Below are 22275 nucleotides of genomic sequence, written 5' to 3'. Positions count from 1 at the left end.
AGACGCTCTTTACTGGTGGTTTGTAGGGGTCGTCCTGAGCCCGGTCACCTTGTGTGCCCCCATACACTGGTCCCAACACCTCCTAACAGTCTGGTCAGACGCTTCTCTTTACTGGTGATCTGTCGGGGGGGGGGGGGGGGGGGTCCTGAGCCTGGTCACCTTGTGTGCCCTCACACATCCACTGGTCCCAAAACCTCCTAACAGTCTGGTCAGACGCTCCTCTCTACTGGTGGTTTGTAGGGGTCGTCCTGAGCCCGGTCATCTTGTGTGCCCCCATACACTGGTCCCAACACCTCCTAACAGTCTGGTCAGACGCTTCTCTCTACTGGTGATCTGTCGGGGGGTCCTGAGCCCGGTCACCTTGTGTGCCCTCACACATTCACTAGCCCCAAAACCTCCTAACAGTCTGGACAAAATGGCCCAGTGGGGACAATTTATTGATCCGACCATCCAGCTTCTCACATCCCAATAGTACGCCCCCCTCTGGTAACGAGGTGAAATCTCTTCTCTGCGTCATAGAGACGTCTAGTGGTCAACAAGCCCCACACTAGCGGAAGAAGAGGTCACTACACACAAGGGGCCTCCGAGAGCCTCTTATAGGCCAAGGGGGGGGGGGGGGGACCACTTTTAGGGCCTCCGGTGACAAGACCGTTCATCTAAATCACCACAACTCTCATTATTTGCATACAGCCTTACTTGCAGTCCAAAAACATGGTAACCACATTCTACCGCGTTTTCGGCAGCGCTGAAAAAGACACCTCATTCATTTTAATGGGCAAAGCAGAAACACACGAAAATAGGACAGCGCTTGAAAAACCCTGCATTCAATGCTTATCCGAGAAGCCCCACTGAAATCAATGATAGCGATTGACAGCTTTTAGCACTGCTCTTACAATGCAGCAAAACAACGCCTGTGTGAGAGCGGCCTTAATCTGAAATGCTGTGGAACTTCTGAACATACCAGCCTCTTCCGTCCGCATCATCTACAGCAACAACTCCCCCTATACACAAGTAGGGAGAGCGCCGTCACTGTATGTGGGTGGGAAGAGCCCAGCAGAGTCCCGCTACTGTGATGTGGACCATTGGTCGGAATCAAACTGCATATTAAAGTTTATTTTGAACTGCTGACGCGTTTCAGCCCGCCATATACATGGACGCAGGGTCCATAGAGTCCATGGTTTGGGCTGTATAAAGCTGGCGACAGGTTCCCTTTAATAAAGGATAAGCTTACACTTCTCTAGGAGGACAGGAACACTGAGATGGGAGTTTAATAACTTTTCATCCAACGCCAAACTTCAAGTCACGAAAACTTATCACTGTCTTAAGTCAAGTCCCCTGGAATGCTTCTAAATATTTCTTGCTTGTGAGTCAGAGCAAGTCAAACAAGCGCATATGATATGATCAGAGAAGTATTAACAGTAACCAGTTATCCTGAAACAAAATCACAATTACCAGGTGCAAATCTAACCAGGCTTGTGTAACACTGGCAGACGGGCCAGAAAAAAAAATAAAAAGTTACTTTGCTCACTAGGTAATGATTTTTTCAAAGGTCAAGAGAACTTTCATAAGAAACTCACCGGGCTGCATTCATACTGCCAGGTCATTGGGGATGCCCCATAAGAAGAAAAAAAAAACAAACATATAGCCAATTAGGTACATGGACCACATTGGGGGTTCCCAACTCACAACCCTTTCTTTCCCTGAGCCAAGGGGGAGAGTTGATAAAACATGGTGGAGGTGAAAGGTAAGTAGTTCTGTTGAGAAGGCGGATTCTTCTGCTCAGGGGCGTAACTATAGGGGGTGCAGGGGATGCGGTTGCACCCGGGCCCAGGAGCCTTAGGGGGCCCATAAGGCCTCTCTTCTCCATATTGAGAGCCCAGTACTATGAAAAAAGCATTATAGTTGGGGGCCCTGTTACAAGTTTTGCATTGGGGCCCAGAAGCATCAAGTTACGCTTCTGCTCGTATTCCATCTCCGAAACTGCAGCAGAAACCCGTGGCTAAACTGCCAAAGATCTGCTTGTGGATCAATGGGCAAAACCCATGGGCAGAACTTACGACGCGTTTCCGCATCAAGTAGCGATATGTCAATTCTCGATGTGGAATCTGGTTAGAAATCGAAGACCTTCAATATCAATCCTTTTCAATTTTCCGTCTCACTCCATTTTTTCCGCACTTCAACTACTTGCGCTTTTGTTTCCAGTTTAAACAAAAATTAATTTTTTTAAATTGTAGTCAGCGATTGCTTTACATTTTTATTCAGTTTTTCTGAAGGGGAAAAAAGGGCAATTTAAAAATGTCGAGAAGTGAAATTGAAATGAACGGAAAGCATTCTTCGTGCGCTTTTGCAGATGCGCCAAACTGATCCTTTCAAAGGATAATTTTTTTTTTAATTTTTTTTTTTAAAGGTCAAGTATGTTTGATAGACCCACTGGAAGAAAAAAAAGGAAAAAACCACAAAAACCCTGCTTTCCATTCCTTTTTATTTTGTATAGTTCCGTTTTTCCACAACAGGATTCACTGTAACAATAGTTTGAACTCTGCTTAAGGGCTGCTTCACACTGGCGATCATGATACCGCAATGAGAAAATAGAGACAAAAATCGCAAATGTGTTCACGCGATGTCTGAGCATCAGCGATGCTTTTTCTTGAAAAAACATTGCGCATCGCTACTCCTTGCGATTTTCTAGCGAGGAGCTGTTTACAGCACGCCGCGATTTCTAAATCTCGCTACATCGCAGGAGAGAAAATATCACAGATGTGATTGAACCATTGAGGAAAACAGGTTTCATAATTCTGTATTTTCACGCACTCTGGCATTGCGCAATTTTATCACAACTGTAAAGGCAGCCATAGGGCTCCTTCCCACCGGTGAGACGCACAAATAGGAAGCCCTTTCTTTTAAATGGGTTCATTCACACTTGCGATGTTTCACAGCAGGAGGCACATCGCAGCATGTCCATTCTTTTGCAATATCGCCTATTGTTTTCAATGGGGCTGGCGCTTAAAACAATGCGAGAACACGGCTATCTCCTGCCGCGGCAGCGATGAGGGGAACCCTGCTAGTATGTGAGGCCGTTTCCGTGTAAAAACACCTCACATCAAGGGGTTACCACATGGGGCCGGCAGCGCTGAAAATAATGGAAGACGACCGTGATCTCCGGCCGTGGCTGTGACAGCCGTGGCGGAGATTAAGGGAATCTCTGCAGTGATGCGAGGCGGTTTCCTTGTGAATCCAGGGGTTTTCAGGACTGCGAGGGCGATAGCGGCCCGTGATATTGTCTTTGGCCGTGTGCAGGAGCCCTAAATCCGTATGGAAAGTTCCAGTGCGATTGCAGTGTGTGAACGTACCCTGAAGGTCGGCCCTCGCTCGTCTGCCATCACAACATGATGTAGGAAGTGGATAAAGGAAGACTGTCAGATATTTAGCAAGGTTCAAGTTTAGTGAGGTTTTATCCCACCGCTGAAGCGACTACCAACCAGTACAACGAGTCCGACGAGTATGAATACACTAAACTCACTAATGGATAATTAATTCAGCAAAGTCCCTTTAATGCAGCATAAACAGGACTTGGATGATACCCAACCTATGTGTATGATAATTATGGAAGACTCCCTACTTTGTGGGTAACCCCAACAAAAAACATCACTTTTCCATAGATTTGCTAAAAAAAAAAAAAAAAAAAAAAAAAACCAAAAAATAAACAGCATTTCCGGTAGGAGTGAACCTACTTTAAAAAAGGACAGCAGAAGACAGGAGAGAAGAAGCAGTCCAGTCCGGCCAGCTGTACTCCACCATAAGGCTGTGTCCACACAGGCGGAACGCCATGAAACTCCCCGTCATTTACAGTAATAGCAAAGTGGATGAGAGTCTGAAAATGTCATCCATAAGCTGCGGAAATAATCCACACGAAACCGGTGCAGAAATGGACAAGCAGCGCAGAATTTAATACCGCAGCATGTCAATCTTATCACCGCTGTGGGCCTCACCTTCTCAATGAGGGGGTGCATAAAAAAAACTTGATAAAACCCAAGTTTTGAGGCAGTCTTTCCACAATGTTTGCTGCGGACACTCAGCAGCAAGTCAGCTCCGTGGGACCCGGTTTAAGCCTTTCCATAAGGCATATGTCAAAACTGGTTGTCCAAAGGGGACAACCCAAACCTCATAATGATAAAAATTCTAGATTCCACTGGCCCTTACCATCGGCTCTCTTCACAGCAATGGAAGCAGTGGCACTCTGCCGTTTCTGTTCTACGATGGTTCCACAAGGTAAGCTATAGAACCCGTGACTTATAATGGGAGGGTTCTGTTAAGGTTTCCATAGTTTTCACAATAAAAAGTAGCGCTAAACACTGTGAAAACGGACGTAACACACAGAAACGTCACCGCACACACTGCCGATTTGCTGCAGATTTTGTCGCCAATGTACAGATTTGTGACATGTGAACGCACCCTTATATCCGTTTTCCACTGGAAACTAATAATGAGCTATGATAGGTCATCAACAACTGATTTGGTGGGGTCCGAAGCAACAGACCCTCACCAATCAGTTGCAACTCACTGCCAGAGTGCTCAGAGCACCATCTGTAGCGCAGTGGCCCAGTTTGGTATTGCAGCTCTCTGAAGTGAATGGGAGAGAGCTGCAATACCAAACTAGGCAAATGTGTTAGAGAGCATTCTGGTTGTCCACAGCAGCTTCCCATTGGTTGAACGGTGGGGATCCCAAGCAACAGACTCATAACGAGCAATTTTCAAGATGGGTCATCAATAGCGACTCACCTAGATTTTTTCACCAGAAAACCCCTTTAAAAGCAGCACCATGCAATGAGATAAAAACAGTGAAAAAAAAAAGGTAAATATCACAGTTATCGCAGATCTTTTTCAATAGGCAAGAAATAATGTACCTGAATGAAGGGCCCGCCCCAAATAGCTAACATTACAGAAATATAATATTATATATACGCGCAGGGGTGTAACTAAAGGCTCAGGGGCCCTGATGTAAAAGGTGAGCTCCCCCCCCCCCCTCTATCTGTTTCTGTACCCATACCTAAACCATGCTGCACAGAGACATAACTTGAAGCTCCTGGGCCCCAATACAAAACCTGTAACAGGGCCCCCAACTATAATGCTTTACTCATAGTACTGGGTTCCCTTTATGGAGGAGAGAGGTCTTATGGGCCCCCTAAGGCTCCTGGGCCCGGGTGCAACCGCATCCCCTGCACCCTCTATAGTTACGCTCCTGTATACGCGGCACAAGCCATCATGTGCTTAGAACGGCTACAGTAGCTGCAAAGTGAAGCAACACTAAGTCTTTGGAGTTTTGCCTAGAGCACAGAAAGAAATAAACCTCAAGCACATCAAGGGGTTAAAAAAAAATAAATAAACAACAACACAAGTAAAGATTAAGTAATCCACAATTCACCAGGCTAGGAAACGTTGCATTCTCCAAATACATTGAAGAACCACTTGAGGGTTGTGAACTTTAAAGTTTGGGTCACATCTGCGTCACGGCGTCTGTTCGAACCCCCATAGCAGATTTCCGCTAAACCATGACAAAATGGCGCACTATTCTGTCCAAGAAAATACCAGCGAGTATAATGGGAGCCAGACTAACCCTAATACAGGTAACGGATCTGTGCGGTCACATGACTGATTCGTTCTGGCCGAGTCTGTATACCCGCAGGTGAATGGAATCCATTACACTTATGTGGATGAGCCCTTACTGGTATATAGGTCCGACTGAAGAGCATTAAGGAAGAGGAAAATAAACCTCATACCCTGACCATGCCTGCAGAATAGATTGGCATCGCGGCCCCATAACAGCTCCTCTGCTAGGAAGTCAGCGACCAACATGACTTCACTCTTCACCAGCCGTGGGGTTATGTTAGCAAACCTTGGCCATCCATGTTACATGGACATTGGCCAAACTGTGGCAAGAAAGATCAGGCATATTGGTTTCTACATGCCCACTCATTCCCAAAGCAGATAAAGATCTCCCATATCAGAAGGGTCCGAGAGGTCAGACCCCCACCGAGGTTATGAGAATACCACTTTAAGACCTCCAAGCATGTCCTGTAACAGTAACATCCAAAATGTCACTCAGATAAACCACATGCCCACCATCGCTCGATCTTGGCAGGGAAGGTGTACGGAAACTTCAACATGTGCTGCAACCTTATTTACAAAACTGAGCAAATAACATTCCAAACTTTCTGCAAACTGTAAAGAACCGAAAGCCAAGAGTCGGAAAACATAAAATATCACCATATTCTGTACATGCAGTCTATCGTTCCCTGTTATCAACCAGTTCAAGGCACTGAAGGTGTTTGTATGCAGCAAAGCGTTTAGCGAGGCGGCGTGGGACTGGGGGCGGGGCGAAAAGGTGAGGGAGATTCAAAATAGTGAGGGTTTAGAAGGAAGGGGAGGAGCTACAGGCAGGAAAAGACGAGAGCGGGGGAGCGGGAAAGCAGTTAGGTGTGAGTCAGCGAGAGAGAAGGAGCGCTAGAGAAGAAACGGGAATAGAAGTGAAAGACTGCGTGAAGAACGGTGAGAGCGGAGTGAAGAGACGGCCGGAGAAAGCCAGGAGTGTCGGGTGGAAGAGGACGCCAGAGAAGAAGAAAAGGAGGACCGGGACCAGCGTGTGGAAGAGGGCAGACGGCGAAAGGAGTAGAGCGGGATTATCGAGTGGAAGTACAGGCCGAGGAGGCGAAGAGAGTGCGGGACTATCGGGAGAGTTTCTTTCCAGCGCCAGCCCAGAGGAAAAGTTTTTCCCTTGGATTACAAATATGGAGGACTTGCAAGGCCTGATCAAGGAAGCGGTGAGAAAAGACGGGACCCGGTGGCTCGAGGAGCTGCTGGCGGCATGCCAGACACCAGCGGTCCAAGCAACGAACACCGGGCAAGAGGAACGTCGCCAGGAATCGGGAGAAGATGTCGGCATTCAAGAAGAGGCTCCGCGAGGCCGGCCGAGGAGACGGAAGCAGCCGCCGGTAAGGCTCAGCCCGAGCCCAGCAAGGAAGAGGGGGGGGCGGAGGGACAGCCGTGCCGGCGATTGCCCGAGAGGGTCCGGTAGCCCCGGCGGAGGAGGGGCGCCGGCACCTCGGCGCGCGGCAGAGAGACCGGCAGCACAGGCCCTACGGTCGGCGGCCAGCGGGGACACCGAAGGCCGAGGACGGACTTCGGCAACGGGGACTGGCTCCGGGCATCGTCATGAGCGCGCATCCGGGCGCAGGACAACGACGGCGGCAGCAGGTGAGCTCAGGCCGAGCGAAGAGCGGCAGGGAAGCGCGCGGTTAGGCCGCTCGTCCTCCCAAGATGGCGGCCCAGCACGTGGGGGGGGAGGGTAGCGCACGAGGTGTGCAGCAGCTTTGGCCCAGGCAGGCACACAGGAGGCAAAGGTAGGGGAAAGGGAAAGGAAAAAGCAGCCAGCAGGCCTGCATATAACCCCCCTACACATAGTCCGGAGATTTTTAGTAGCGAGTACAGCAGCAGTAGGGAGGGGGGGAGCAGTTTGGGGGAGCCCATAGGGGAACCAGCTAGTTCCGAAGAGGAAGGCCACACAGGGAGGGGGAGGGGGGCAAGGAGGCGACAGCATTTTCCCGCCAGCAGGCCTAGCGTACAGCTGCAGTCACCCCGGCACGTAGCAACCCCTTCACAGGATACAGCCATGGGGAGGCAGCAGCCTCCGGGCCAGATGCCATTCTATGACCTTAACGAACCGACGGTTTCCTACCGTCGGTGTTATGTTAACCCACGATACACTGCCCCGCAAGCTGAATATTCTGATTACACTTACCCACAACCCCAGCCCCCGCGCAGGAGCTCCAAGCGGCAGGGCCAAGGGGCAAGGCAGAGGCAGAAGGCGCGAGCCAGGCAGGAGAGGCAGGAGCGTTTAGAGCGGCAACGAGCGCAGCAGTCAGGCTTGGCATGCGTAGGCAGGGAAAGGGGCCGCGAGTCAAGTAGCAGCAGCGGGCTAGAGGAACCGCAGCGATTGGTGGAACAGCCTCGGCAGTCGGACCCGCAGTTATCCCTCTATCGCGAGGACCGGGAACGGCAACGGTGGCGAGACCACGAGCACAGTCGCTCAAGGCGGGAACAGCCTGGCACGTCGCAACCACACAGCGAAGGAAGGGCACTGTATACGGCAGTGCATCAGCCCGGATATGAATCGGTCAGGAGCCGCGGGAGCGGAGCAGCGGGGACAACACCCTTGGCAACGCCGGAGGTCGGTCCAGCTGGTGAGTCCGAAATGTATGATTTGATAAAATGTTTTATGGATCCCGCAGCGGGTGCGGAGAGGAATGATGTAGTAGAGTTGTTGCGGTCGCTGCTGAGCCGGATAGAACAAAAAAGAGGGCTTTTAGTGTCCTGCGCTCCAGGGGGTTCAGGCCCGCCTGTGGGTAGCACCGGTGGTAGCTCAGCAGCGGGTTCGGAAATAGACCCGTCAATTGGTTTACAGTTTGGTGATTCAATGTATTGTGGTGTCGCCCCATTGGGGGTGGGTCTGACGGATGAGTTGCTGGAGAAGATTAGGAGTGGTTCGTATATAGATATATGGTCCTTGCTTTCGGCGGACCACGTGATGGTCGATAAGGAGCGTGGGTCAGAGCGCGGTTCTGACAAAAAGCCCAAAATTGCAAAGACCTTCGGTAACTGGTTGCAGGCGTATATGGTGATGGTACACGTTATGTGCCAGCACCAGCCCGCAAAAGGTCCGGAAATGATGGTGTACTTAAACACCATCTATAGCGCTTATCGGCTGCACGGGGGTGCGGCCTGGTGGCGCTACGACGAGGACTTTAGGCGTCGCATTTCGGGAAAGAGCCACATCAGTTGGGCTTCTAAGGCCACTGATGTGTGGATACAACTAATTTTAGCGCAGCGTCCGGCCAAGGCGTCCTTTCCAGGGGCAGCCGCGGGGGGCACATCCCAGCAGCCCGCGGCCTCCTCTAGACCAAACGGCTCTTGTTGGTTATACAACGAGGGCCATTGCAGGTTTTACGCCACCTGCAAGTTTAGACACGAATGCTCGGTTTGCGGGGGACAGCACGCAGCAGTGCGCTGCTTCCGCAAACAGAGAGCAACGCCCGTGGTGGGCGGCGCCAGCGCCCATGCGAACACCGGTGAGAAGCCGCTTCCTGGATCCGTGGTTAGACAGATACCACAGGAAACAGGAAGCAAAAATCATTAGAGCGGGTTTTTTGGAGGGCTTTAGAATACCTTTTTATGAGCAACAGATAACGACGTTATGTCCTAACTTGAAGTCGGCAAGAGACGACATTGAGTTGGTGACGGAGAAGGTGATGAAGGAAGTGCAGCTGGGCCGTATGGCTGGCCCCTTTAATGTTCCTCCATTCGAAAATTTACGGGTATCCCCGTTGGGCCTCGTGCCTAAGAAGGAATCCGGAAAGTTTCGGCTCATCCATCATTTATCGTTCCCAAGTGGGGGATCGGTAAATGATGGTATTTCGAAGGCAGAGGCAGCAGTAGCTTACACGTCGTTCGACTGCGCGGTACGTTTAGTGAGGTCGGCGGGCAGGTTTGCACAGCTGGCAAAAACCGACATAGAATCGGCTTTCCGGCTGCTTCCGGTTCACCCCGACTGCTTTCATTTGCTCGGCTGTAGGATCGAAGACAGGTTTTTCGTGGACATGTGTTTGCCGATGGGATGCTCCATTTCATGTTATTTTTTCGAATTGTTTAGTTCGTTCTTGGAATGGATGGTTCGTTATGAAACGGGCATCTCATCGGTGATACATTACCTGGACGATTTCTTGTTCGTCGGTTCGGAGACATCGGGCGATTGCGGTTTCCTATTGGCGAATTTTCAAAGGCTGATGCGTTTAGCGGGGGTCCCGCTGTCGGCAGAAAAAACAGCGGGTCCGGTCACGTGCCTGACCTTCTTAGGCATCGAGATCGATTCGGAAAACATGGTTTTTCGGCTACCGGCGGATAAAGTCGCAAAGCTGCGCCAAGCGGTGGGGGACGTGGCCCACTGCAGGAAAGTGACGCTGCGCCAGATGCAGAGTCTCTTGGGCTTGTTGAACTTCGCGTGCAAGGTTATTCCGATGGGGCGGGTTTTTTCCAGAAGATTGTCCTTAGCGACGGTGGGAGTTCGCGAGCCGCATCACTTCATACGGGTAACAGCAGGAATCAGGACAGACCTGCACATATGGAGGGTTTTCCTCCAGTCCTTCAACGGGCAGGTGGTGTGCCCAAAGGAGGATGTGGAAAGCCCGGCGATCAGTTTGTTCGCCGATGCGGCGGGATCGGGCGGTTTCGGCGTAATTTTTACAACCCATTGGTGCAGGGAACCCTGGCCGATGCTATGGAAAGAGAGAGGTTGGACAAAAAATATCACGTTGCTGGAATTCTTTCCGGTGGTGGTGGCCATCGAGGTATGGGAACCAGAATTACGGGACCGGAAGATTTGCTTTTGGTCTGACAATGCGGCGGTGGTGCACACCATAAACAAGCAAACGTCAGCGTCACCGCCGGTGTTGGCATTGTTGAGACACGTGGTATTGCGGTGTTTACAAAGTAACATTTATTTGCGTGCAAAACATGTCCCGGGTTGTGACAACGGAGCGGCTGATGCACTCTCTCGTTCACAGATGGACCGGTTCAGGGAGCGGCACCCAGAGGCGGATGCCGAAGGGGTACGGTGCCCGCCTTCCTTGTGGAACCTGGCCGAGGAGAGCTGCTGAGGCTGGTGGAATCATCGGTGTCTGGGTCAACGTGGAAAAGCTATAATGCGGTTTGGGCAGCGTGGTTGAGTGTGGTAGGAGGAACGGTAGTAGGAGGTGCTAGAGCAAGGGCGGCAACGTTGGACTTATTGGCAAAAGTGCGGGATAATGGGTCGTCCGTGTATGTGGCCAAAAAACAGCTGGCAGGGGTGGCCTTCCTATTGAAGTTACATGGTATGGCAGACGTGACAAAGGAATTTGTGTTCCAGCAGATTATCCGAGGTTGGAAAAAGGAGAAGGCGGGCGTGGATGCACGGCGACCCATTACGAAAAAATTGCTATTTAAGTTGTTTCAGGCATTGGAAAAAGTGTGCTCGGATGCATTTGAAGTGTCGTTATTTAGAGCAGCCTTTGCGCTCGCTTTTTTCGCGGCACTGCGCATCGGCGAGCTGGTCCCGGCGAGCAAGGCAAAATCGGGTGGCTTGGGGCAAAGGGACGTGATTGCCACGGAATCAACGGTTAAAGTCTGTGTCAGAAAGTCTAAAACGGATTTGTACGGTAGAGGCGAATGGCTGTCCATTAGCAGTCTGCAGGATAGATGGTGCCCGGTGGGCATACTGAGGCTTTTTATCGCAAAGCGCCCAGCGGTGGACAATTTTTTAGCACACGCATCGGGGGCACCGCTTACCCGTTTTCAGTTTGCGGCAGTGTTGCGTTCGGCGCTGAGGGAGTTGGGACTAAATCCGATGGAATTTGGAACCCACTCGTTCAGGATCGGGGCCGCTACGACTGCGGAAGCGCACGGCATGTCAGAAGAGGGTTTAAAAAAGTTAGGAAGATGGAAATCGCAGGCCTATAAGTCTTATGTTAGACCAGATCGGGTGATTGAAGTAGGTGAGGATTGAGAGGCAGTGTAGAAGCGTGGATGTTTCGTCGGTTATATGTTTTAAATATGTTGGGTTTGTTGTTTTGCTATATCACCTCTCTATTGCAGTGCACGAGCCATGGCATGTGTGGATCATTGGACACTCCTTCATATATTGGGCAGAGAGGAGAGCGGCAACACGACCCATGGGCAGGAACTTGGGTTTGAGCGGAGCGTTGGTAAATTGGGTGGGAGTGCGGGGGCTGCTTTGGCCCCGTTTGCTACAACTGGTGCTAAGAATTAGCAAGTGGACCCCCCGGAAGGTTATACTGGTCGTTCATGCCGGGGGGAACGATTTAGGATGCACGAAAATGAATGACTTGTTGGTACTCATGAAGCAGGATTTGCTTCGTTTCCGGGACTGTTTTAATGACTGCACCCTGGTTTGGTCGGACATAGTGGCTCGGAGAGTTTGGAGAGGGGCCAGGAACACGGACGCCATCGAACGTGTAAGGAAGGTCATAAACTTGCGCATGTCTCGTTTTGTGCAATCGATGGGTGGAGTGGCAGTCCGCCACTGGGAGCTGGAGGACAGGGAAAAAGGGGCCTTGAGGATGGACGGCGTGCACCTCAATGAGGTGGGTTTGGACACCTTTTTGTCCGGACTGCAGGACGGAGTCGAGATGGCACTGGAGAGGGTTGGCGGGGGGGGGCGGTACGCGCCATAGGTGTATGGCGCATGCCGCTTGGCCGGGAGCTTCCCATGCGGGCTACGGCGCAATAGGAAGGTTTACAGGCCCATGTATAGGGGCTTACGAACGTCCTCTGGGCCGTTACAGTTTTTGACAAGAGTTTCAGTTAGGCATGGGAGGTTTAGAGTTAGAAAAGTTAGTAAAGTTAAATTAAAGAGTAAAGTTAATATATATGTTTGGTATTATTTAATAAAGCTGTGGCCAACCCACAATTTTCAGCAAGAAGTTGTGTTGTTATGTTTTTTTGGGTACAGGTTAAACGAACTATAGGTAAGTAAAAGGTGCCCCCAGTCTTGTATGCAGCAAAGCGTTTAGCGAGGCGGCGTGGGACTGGGGGCGGGGCGAAAAGGTGAGGGAGATTCAAAATAGTGAGGGTTTAGAAGGAAGGGGAGGAGCTACAGGCAGGAAAAGACGAGAGCGGGGGAGCGGGAAAGCAGTTAGGTGTGAGTCAGCGAGAGAGAAGGAGCGCTAGAGAAGAAACGCCCACCCGCCCGCCCAGGGGAGGGTAAAAAGGGGGATTGGTTGTAAGGAAGTAGGAGTAGGTAGGAAGTTGTCACAGCAGGAGGTATGGCCGGGAGCTTCCCATGCGGGCTACGGCGCAATAGGAAGGTTTACAGGCCCATGTATAGGGGCTTACGAACGTCCTCTGGGCCGTTACAGTTTTTGACAAGAGTTTCAGTTAGGCATGGGAGGTTTAGAGTTAGAAAAGTTAGTAAAGTTAAATTAAAGAGTAAAGTTAATATATATGTTTGGTATTATTTAATAAAGCTGTGGCCAACCCACAATTTTCAGCAAGAAGTTGTGTTGTTATGTTTTTTTGGGTACAGGTTAAACGAACTATAGGTAAGTAAAAGGTGCCCCCAGTCTTTTAAAGGGCTTGTCACACCACATAAGAGAGGGGTCCCCCAGCCAGTGGGATGTCCAGAGCAGACATAGCGCTGCAGATCAGTCGCGGAATGCCTACCATTTAGTACCGGTTTTATCGCGATTTCCTGTGTGGGACCCGCCCCCCCTTATGGAGAAGGTAAATTTTGCCATGTAGATGGTGACAAAATTGCGATGTCGCGGACTTGAATTTTGCGCTGCAAGTCAGTTTCCACACGGGTTTTCTGATGGTTATTTCCGCAGCCCGTAGACAAGGTTTTCCACTTTGCTGCTACTGTAAGGCTGGGTTCACACAGGGCGGATTTGCCACGGTTTTGCTGCAGAAGAACTGCTTCTGCAGCAAAACCGCTTCAAAGGTTAATTTGGGCTTGCAGATTTTTCTGCGGATTTTCGTTCGGAAAAATCCGCAAGCGTTTTTTTCCGCAGTGCTTTTTTTACTTTTTGCGGCGTATTTGGTGCGGATTTGGCTGCATCCATAGAGGTCTATGGACAAAAAAGCGCTGCGGAAAAGACTGTAGAATGAACATGCTGCATCTTTGAAAACCGCGCCGCAGTTGCATTTCCGCACTGCGGCTGTGCGGAAAAAATCCACACTGTGAGAACAGCTTTTTGGCAAATCTCATTTGTGCTGCATTGCACTGCAAACGCAGCGGTTTTGCCGCAGTGTGGATATGCAACGACAATCCACAGCAAAACCGCGGCAAATCCGCACTGTGTGAACCCAGCCTAAATGTAGCAGAATTTCCGCAGGAATCCTGCCTGGTGTGAACTGAGCCCAATAAACGGAAGCCCAAGAGTCACGAGTACATCAAAATGGTACCAATAAAAACTACACCTCTTCCTGCAAACACCACGCCCCACAGCGCCCTGCTGCCGGAGGGAAAAAAGGTTACGGGTCTTGGGCCACTCACTTAAGCGTATACTGTATATTACGCACATTTTTCGCACACGCGCAATACTCAGCACTAAAGCCCCATGTATTTCAGTGGGGCCTCAACAGCGTTTCTAGATGCAAAATCGCATGCAGCACGTCCTATTTTTGGCATTTCAGTGCATATTTCACGCGCTAAATCACCCATCAAAAGGAACGGCGTGTGTAAAAAAAATGCAGTAAATATGCAGTTGCACAGGTTTTTTTTTTTGGTTTCTTTTTTACGCAGGTCACTAACTCAACGTGAGGAGAAAAAAAAAGTCACTTGTCTGCGTTATGGAGCAAAAATAAAAAATACACAGTATAAACAAGCAAACACACAAAAGACACACAAACGCAGCAAAACGGTGCGTGAGAGTGGACATGGGCGGGTTTCATTTACGAACCCGCAAATCAAGCCGCCCATAGGGACATGCGGGCGTCTGCAAATTAAATGAAGCATGCGGGTTTAATTTTTGTCTGGGGAAAAAACCCCAAAAAACAGCATGTTCCATTTCAGTGCGGTTCCCGCACAGACGGCTACCATTGAAGTCAATGGAAGCCGTACGATCCACAGCCCATCCACAATTGAATTGAGGACAGGCCACGGATTCCACGGGAAAGCAGTTTAAAAGAAAAAAAAAGAAAAAAAAAACACGTCCATTGGGCATGTGCGGCGGCGCTGCTACACACATCTGCAGTGAAGAAAATTAAGACCTGGATGGGTAAGTTGAAGTCCTGCAGTGTCCTCGGCCGTGGGGGGCAGGGTCTGATTTCGCTGCGGGCTCCCGCGTGTAGAATGTGATCCGCCCGTGGACAGGAGGCCTTAGAATGCGGTGCTGCAGATTCAACAGTTCTTGTTTAAACAAGTTTTAAATACGCTAAAATATTACATAAAATCTGTATAAAACGCGGCAACAAAGCGATCGCGCTGATCAGATAAGAAAATTGGGTTACTTTTACTAACGAGTGAATTTTTTTTTTTTTTTTTTTTTTAACAGTTCTTGAGTTTTGTTTTTACCATCTCCCCCTCCCCCCACCAAAAAAGTAATAACGTCAAACAAACAGTAGTGCCATTAATCAGCTTGCCGCAAAAAAAAAAAAAAGGACACCGCCACTATAACAAGATAAAGCCACCATAAAATGACATGTTGTAAATCTCTATACTCCGCTAGTAGCGCTGAACTCCTAGCAGTAGCCGGGCTTTAAAGGACAATTCAAGGTGACCTAGCTACAGCCACCAACCCAAAATACTCCTGCAAGAGGGTGCAAACCTCAATACCCCCAATAAGTTCAAGATCCCTCTAGAGATACAGGACCCGCTGCCAACTTATCACACCCACATCCAGCTGTTGTTAGTGATGTCATGTCAAGACGTGGTGTTGCGCTTTAGAGAGGTCGTTCCGTTATTGGATAACATAACACCCCTGTGCCAATACTAGAGGCGCAGTACCTACCTTTAAACTATTGGCACTATCCAATCCCGCTGTGGTCCCGGTGTTTATGACAGATTTCGTTATCGGACGTCAGGTGACTGCTGCAGCCAATCAAATGTTGCAACATCATGTTTCCGGACTACAGGAATATGATGCCAGGGGAACGAGTGGCAACACTAGCTGTCACCTTGCTTCCGGTGACCTCTTTCACAACAACAGCTGGGACCACAGCGGGACTGCAGTGCTATATCACAGTGTCAGGGAACAGGTAAGTACTGCGCCTCTTTTAGCAAAAGGGGCAAGTTGTCCAGCAACTGTTCTTTTCTGGTCTTTTTTTTGGGGGGGGGGGGGACAGGGACGGGACTGTTGGAAACAATTAACGGGCTCAATTATAGGCCGCCTGCAAACGGCTGGGTCGGATCCGGCTGCGAGAATTCTCGCAGCCAGACCCGACCCGAGCGCCTGCAGAAAGCAGCGCGGAACTCACCCACTCCCGCAGCTCCGGCTCTTTCATGTGCCGGGCAGTCGGCGCACGCGCAGAGCGGAGTCGGCGGCCGGTGAGTGACGTTTCTGTGTGTGTACAGAATTAGAGCATGCTGCGGTTTGTTTTCTGCGCGGGATTTCGCGCAGACAAACCGCGGTCGTCTGCATAGGATTGCGTGTTGTAATGCAATCCTATGCAGGCGTGTATCGAGCGGAAATTCTGCGGGGAATCCCACCTCAGAATTTCCGCCCGTCTGCAGGCGGCCATAAACACAGCGATAGATCAGGGAACGCCTGCGTATACAATACCCCGATATAAGGCCTCATGTCCACGGGGAAAAGAAGAATTAAAATCCGCAGCGGTTCTCCCGCACGCGGATCCGCACCCCATAGGGATGCATTGACCACCCGAGGGTAAATACCCGCGGATGGTCAATAAAAATGAATTAAAAAAAATATGGCGCATGAAAAAAATGGACATGCTGCATTTTCATGCGGGTCTCCCACGGGGACGGCTCCCGCAGGCTTCTATTGAAGACTATGGAAGCCGTCCGGATCCTCGGGAGACCTAAAATAAGAATAAACTTACCCGCAGCGGACCGGGCAGCTCTTCTCCTCTTCGCGGCCGGATCTTCTTTCTTCGGCCCAGCAGATGTGCCCGGCAAAGAAAGAAGATCCGGCCGCGAAGAAGAGAAGATCTGCCCGGTCCGAGCAGGTAAGTTTATTCTTATTTTCAGCCCTCATGTCCGCGGGGCAGGAGGGACCCGCTGCGGATTCTCCATGGAGAATCCGTAGTAGGCCTGATTTTCCCTGTGGACATGAGGGCCGATTGTGTAGAGGATTCACTGCATACAACATGTCGGCACCAGGAAGGTGTTACTTTGCTGCAACCCACAAGGAACACAGAAGTATTAGCTTACTCCACCCTACATTGATTACTCTGCTTGTATAACCATGTGCCCTTTCAGTGACACCCCACCGATCGCCTCCAAGACAAAGGCAAACGGAAAGGCTTCCATTTGTTTGTTTTGTTAGGATTTTTTTTTTGGGGGGGGGGGGGGGGGGGTTGATTGCACAACTCCATTTAATTGGTGTAAAAAAATAATAAAATAAAATAGCTCTTTTTTCAGCGTTGTTTCAGTTTCTCTCATCCAAAAACGGAGCAGAGCGAGAGGGAAACCCCGAACTGAGCCCAACGCAGGTGTGAAGCAGCCCAAGCCAAGCTTTTGACTTCTATTTCTGCACATTCCGACTTCATATAAACGACTCCCTTTAATTAGTGATACATTCACTGCAATAAAAGTCTCACATCGGGCTAATTATGCATTAATATATACCATTTCATTTTTATTGTAAAGCCGAAGTTGGAGTCAGCACATTCCTACCAACTTCACAGCCCGGCCTCTAAGGGGCGCTTCTCAGGAGTTTCATGTATGTTTAAAGGGGCTGTACCAGAATACACTTATCACCTGTAGTCTGATCAGTGGGGGTCTCACCGCTAAGACCCCCCACCAATCCTAGATTGGGTGTCTTGTGACCCCCTATTCTCCTCACTGCAAGCTCTCGCACAGAGACGGAATGAAGCTGCATTTATGTATGCCTTGGGCCACTTCATTCATTTTTAACCCTTTCCAATCCACTGACGTCTAAAGACATTCTGATTGAAGGCTGTACAGCTCTGAGGTCAGAAGACATCCGGCAGGGTATTCTTACTGTACATTACTAGCCGCTCTGTTGTCGGGGGGCCTCTCCAGCATGTTCAATACCGCAGTCCTGGCTCTAGCCAGCAGATGGCACCATTGTATGATGGCAGAAAGAGAAAGCCCCCTAGGAAACCCTGAATCCAAAATTGGATTGCAAAGAGTTAATGGGACTGCTGGAGAAGGCAAAGTACAAGCGCTCAGCTATTTCCATCAGCTCCATAGAAATGAATGGAGCGGCAGCGCACATGGTCGGCCCCTGCAGGTTGAGGCAGTGCCAAGAGGGGGACAAGGGAACAGTTCTTGGGATAGGTGGGGTTCTCACTGCTGTGACTCCCACTGATCACCTTTAAACGTATATGCTGGAAAAACATATTTGATGTATACGTTAAAGGGGGTTGTACCACGATTACCAAGTTAACCCCTTGTGGTATAAAAACATAGTGGTTAACTTCTAATGTGAACAGTCCCTAAGGTTCTGTTCATGGGAAAAAAATCTGCAGAGGATTTCATATGGAATGAATCCACATCAAACCTTCCATTACTTTCGAAGAGAATCCACGCGGAATGTAGAGGTTTCTGCAGCCACCCGTCACTTCGACACGATTCCACACAAGGTACAATCTGTGCTGAAAAAACGGACATGGACTCCGCCGTGAGAACGTACCCCAAGAAAACGGATGTGGAACAATTTAGACCACATCCAAGCTGCAGCTTGGGCTTCTGCTTTATTACGGCAGCCCCTGGATCAGCGAATCCGTGCTACGAAAGAATCAAATGGCGCCAAACCACATTGACTATAAGGGCTCCTGTCTAAGAGTGAATTTTCACTGTGTTCCCCGCGGCGATAATCCAGCCACGGGGAATGCAGTAAACGCTTTCCAAAGCGTGGCTATGGAAAGTACAGCCCTCCCTGTACACAAGCGGAGAATTATAGCGATTCTCCGCTCGCGGGTGGCAAATCGCAGCATGCTGCGAATTGCCACGATTCTCCGCGGTCAGCCTATTTGTCAGATAGCTCACTGCAGAGATCCGTCAGCTGGCTCCTGCTCCCCGGTGGCGGATCTCCGCCACGGAATATCACAGCACCCGTGGACAGGCAGCCTTAAGGGGTCTGTTCAACTCCTGTTACGCCCTCCAGATGAAATAGAGCAGCATGCTGCGCCACTCCGCCTAGGAAGTGATCTCAGATCCGATGTAAATGTGGCCTTACATGTCAGACCGCAACATTCTGATTACAAAGTCATCCTTTACCAAAACAAACAATTGTTACAGTCTATCAACAGCATAAATCGGACAGTTTCCTATATACCCTTACATGTATAGCTGCCTGGACACTATTTACATTGACTTTTTTTATTAACTGTAACTAGGGCTTAATTTTGGAGTAGGGCTTATAGTTCAAGCATCCTCAAAAATGCCTGAAATATAATTCTGTATTCTCAAAAATCTTGAATAATAATGCTAGGGCTTATTTTCGGGGTAGGTCTTATTTTTGGGGAAACGGTATGTCACTATAATCCAACTTGCAGGCAAGCCTAATGCCAAACACAAATGCTCTATTCTCACAAGCACAAACAGGTAGTCGCATCTGTATCTCAGGATATTATCCCTGCTACATGGTAATCCGCCATATACCCACGTGCGCTACTTCAAATGAACAGTTACCTGACCTACTTCACTCTACTCACTTGTAACAGACCTCAAAGTTTATAGTATTGCCCTGCTATACCCACCAACGCATAGAGTCTCACCCCAAAAACACCACGACATGTTGAAATCCAACAGCCTGATCCTCATCTCCCCCATGAGTGGACAGTAGGCCAATCCTGTCAAAATTGGAATCGGAATGGAAAATACTGATTTCAACAAACCTTCCAACAATTGGGCTGTCTGGGGGCCAGGAAACTTAAATGGATCTAGACCTGTTAATAAAAGCAGCAGTACTTACCTGTCCTCTGCCCGGTAAGGACAGACCTCAACGCTATGGCCCTGAGGTCCTCCCAGTCTTTATTGTGGAACAGTTGCCCTTCTCCTGGCATCACCACTCAGAGGTTGGGAGCCTTGATGCTAGGAGAAAGGCACCTGCAGCGGTCAGGAGGCAGCAGCAGCAGCAGCATAATCAAGGCCAGGATGACCACGGGGCTGCAAGTAATAGAGTAGCTTTCACATTTGCAGCAAAGATTACGTTTTCCTGCTCCATTCGGGGAATCCTCGTGGCTCCAGCTTAGTGCCAAATGCCCATTGACTATAACGGGGGCCGTTTGTTTCCCACTCAGCCGCCCAGCATGTGAGCCAGATCTGCGACGAAACCTCCGCGGTTCCAGAGCAGATGTGAAGGCGGCCAACGAAAAGTTGCCTGGCATCCTAAGAACCCCCTTAAAGGGATCGTCTGGCAAAAAAATTAAGTATCTATCCAGCTATCATTTAAATGTGCGAATGTTAACTGCAATCGCTCAGGCTATAGATGCGCCATCGACCAACGACAATTATTCGCTTTTCACTCGCCGCATAAAAATCCTCATTGGCTCATTCACTAATAACGTGAAAGCCGTAACGATTCCTCGTTCGATTGAGTCTGAACAAGCTAGCGATAACGATAAAGCAGCTCGGCTAAAAACGCCCTAAGGCTGGGTTCACACGAGGCGGATTTGCCGCGGAAATTCCGTGCGGAATTGCCACTAATCCCAGGATTAGCCAGCCATGTGGACGAGATTTCTGAGAAATCTCGTCCACACGGGACAGCCAATCCGCTGCGGCTAAGCCGGCAGAAGCCGCCGCTGCGGCGCGGATTTGCCAGCCGCAGCATGTCCATTTTTTTTCCCGCTGCGCCTGCGCTCTCCTTTATAGAAGCGCCGGCTGCAGCGGAAGAGCGAGCGGCCGGGCCGCTTCAAAGCCGCCGCGGGTTTTGCAGCAGTGGTTCTCCCGGCGGAAATCTTGCGGTTTTTCGCTGCGGTCAAACCGCAGGATTTCCGCCGAGAATCCGCCCTGTGAGAACCCAGCCTAGGAGATGAACGATCAGTCAAAAGCTGGGTGGCTTGTGCAGAGTTTCAATAGAACCAATTCTTTGCTCTGTAGTGATCAGCGGCGGCGAGACATTATCCCTACTTTCGCATTCACATAATCCATATATAGATTACGGTGGCCAATACTAAAGCTAAACATCCGGTATCCGATCGTCTCGCTGCCCAACCGCCATATTTTTTTAGTCAATGATTTAAAAAAAAAAAAAGAGAAGAGAAGCGGCTGCGACATAATCAGGCGACGCTTATCCAGGAGGAAAAAAAAAAAAAGCCATTCATGAACGACACCCAATACGGTCAATCAAGTAACTTAAAATCTGCTTTATAACTGCACCTCCTTACACGGATCCTCACGACGGAGCTCGTTTTTGTGAGAAGGTTTCTTTAAGAACACCTTAGGGGACTTCTGCCATTGCAGTCTATGAGCGCCCAGACCTCACAGCATCCCCCTCGTAGTCGTTAGTCGGGGTCGTTAGCAGCCCCCATTACTACTGCAGAGCCCGCGCCGTATGACCGGCGGCACTTACCGTACAGCTGCGGCGGGAGCTCGGCCTGTGCCCGTCTATGTAGCACGATATCCTCGCAGAGTCTCCCTGTCCCTCAGCTCAGTCCTGAGTAAAAGCCGCCTCCCTCTCCGGTAATTAATAAGCTCCCCCTCCGCCCGCCTCCCTGTGGAGCTGGAAGCTTCCCTCACACTTCCCATTAAACATTGAGCTTTTCCTATCAGCACTGAGACCTCTGCATGCAGCGTTGGAGCGCACCAGCCCAACCTGTAGCTAGAAATGTCGCCGTACTACGTTGCGGTACTACGCAGTTGTGTTCGTTCACATGCACGGATTTCGTGTGCGCATGCAGGTCATGTAAAAAATAATCCCGACATGCATGATTTGACAAGCCCATTGGTGCAGGGAAGGAGAACGCGGCTTTTGTGTGCCGCTTCGGCATAATTTGCGCATTCAGAGCGTACAGTATACACTTGGATGCGCAAATTTGCAACACGCATTCAACAAACACATATCACGCAGCAGTTACGGATGAGTTCCCATTGTTGGAGCAAGGGACATGAGTCGCTGGACGTACACATAAGGGCATTTCAGCTTTCCCCCAGCATCTCCACTTCGCGACACTGCGGGATTAGTCACGCACGCAGCGCCATTTTTTCTTCATTTCATCAAAAGAGAAGAAAAAAACATCAGTGTTTCTATGGTTTTCACAGGCAAACAAACACAAAAACATACAAAGTTATTGCAGAACCATAAAGGAAGACCATACTTACTGACGTTTTTCTTCCGTATGATATTGGCATTATCGCACACCTGCCCATACGTCACCGCACCCAAATCATCGCACGCTTTCTCCATTAGGTTCGTATTATAATATGCCTCGCAATTAGGCTGGGTTCCCACGGGGCGGATTCCCGATGGAAATCCCGCGGTTTGGCCGCAGCGAAAAACAGCAAGATTTCCGCCGGGAGAACCGCTGTTTCAAAACCCACGGCGGTTTTGAAGCGGCCCGGCCGCTTGCTCTTCCACTGCG

At 49.9% G+C, this 22275-nt stretch overlaps 1 protein-coding gene across 6 annotated transcripts in view; it reads right to left on the bottom strand.

Moving 5' to 3' along the window:
- PACSIN3 (protein kinase C and casein kinase substrate in neurons 3) overlaps positions 1-21369 on the bottom strand; it is a 93462-nt gene extending 72093 nt beyond the window's left edge. For all 6 annotated transcript variants that reach the window (XM_066583353.1, XM_066583358.1, XM_066583359.1 and 3 more), the window contains exon 1: positions 21267-21369. The gene's annotated coding sequence lies outside the window, so the exon portion shown is untranslated. The remainder of the gene's footprint in view (positions 1-21266) is intronic.
- Positions 21370-22275: the final 906 nt, after the last annotated feature.

Source organism: Eleutherodactylus coqui, chromosome 11 (assembly GCF_035609145.1).
Source record: "Eleutherodactylus coqui strain aEleCoq1 chromosome 11, aEleCoq1.hap1, whole genome shotgun sequence".
Taxonomy (NCBI): Eukaryota; Metazoa; Chordata; class Amphibia; order Anura; family Eleutherodactylidae; genus Eleutherodactylus; species Eleutherodactylus coqui.
This window is presented reverse-complemented; position numbering and strand designations above follow the sequence as displayed.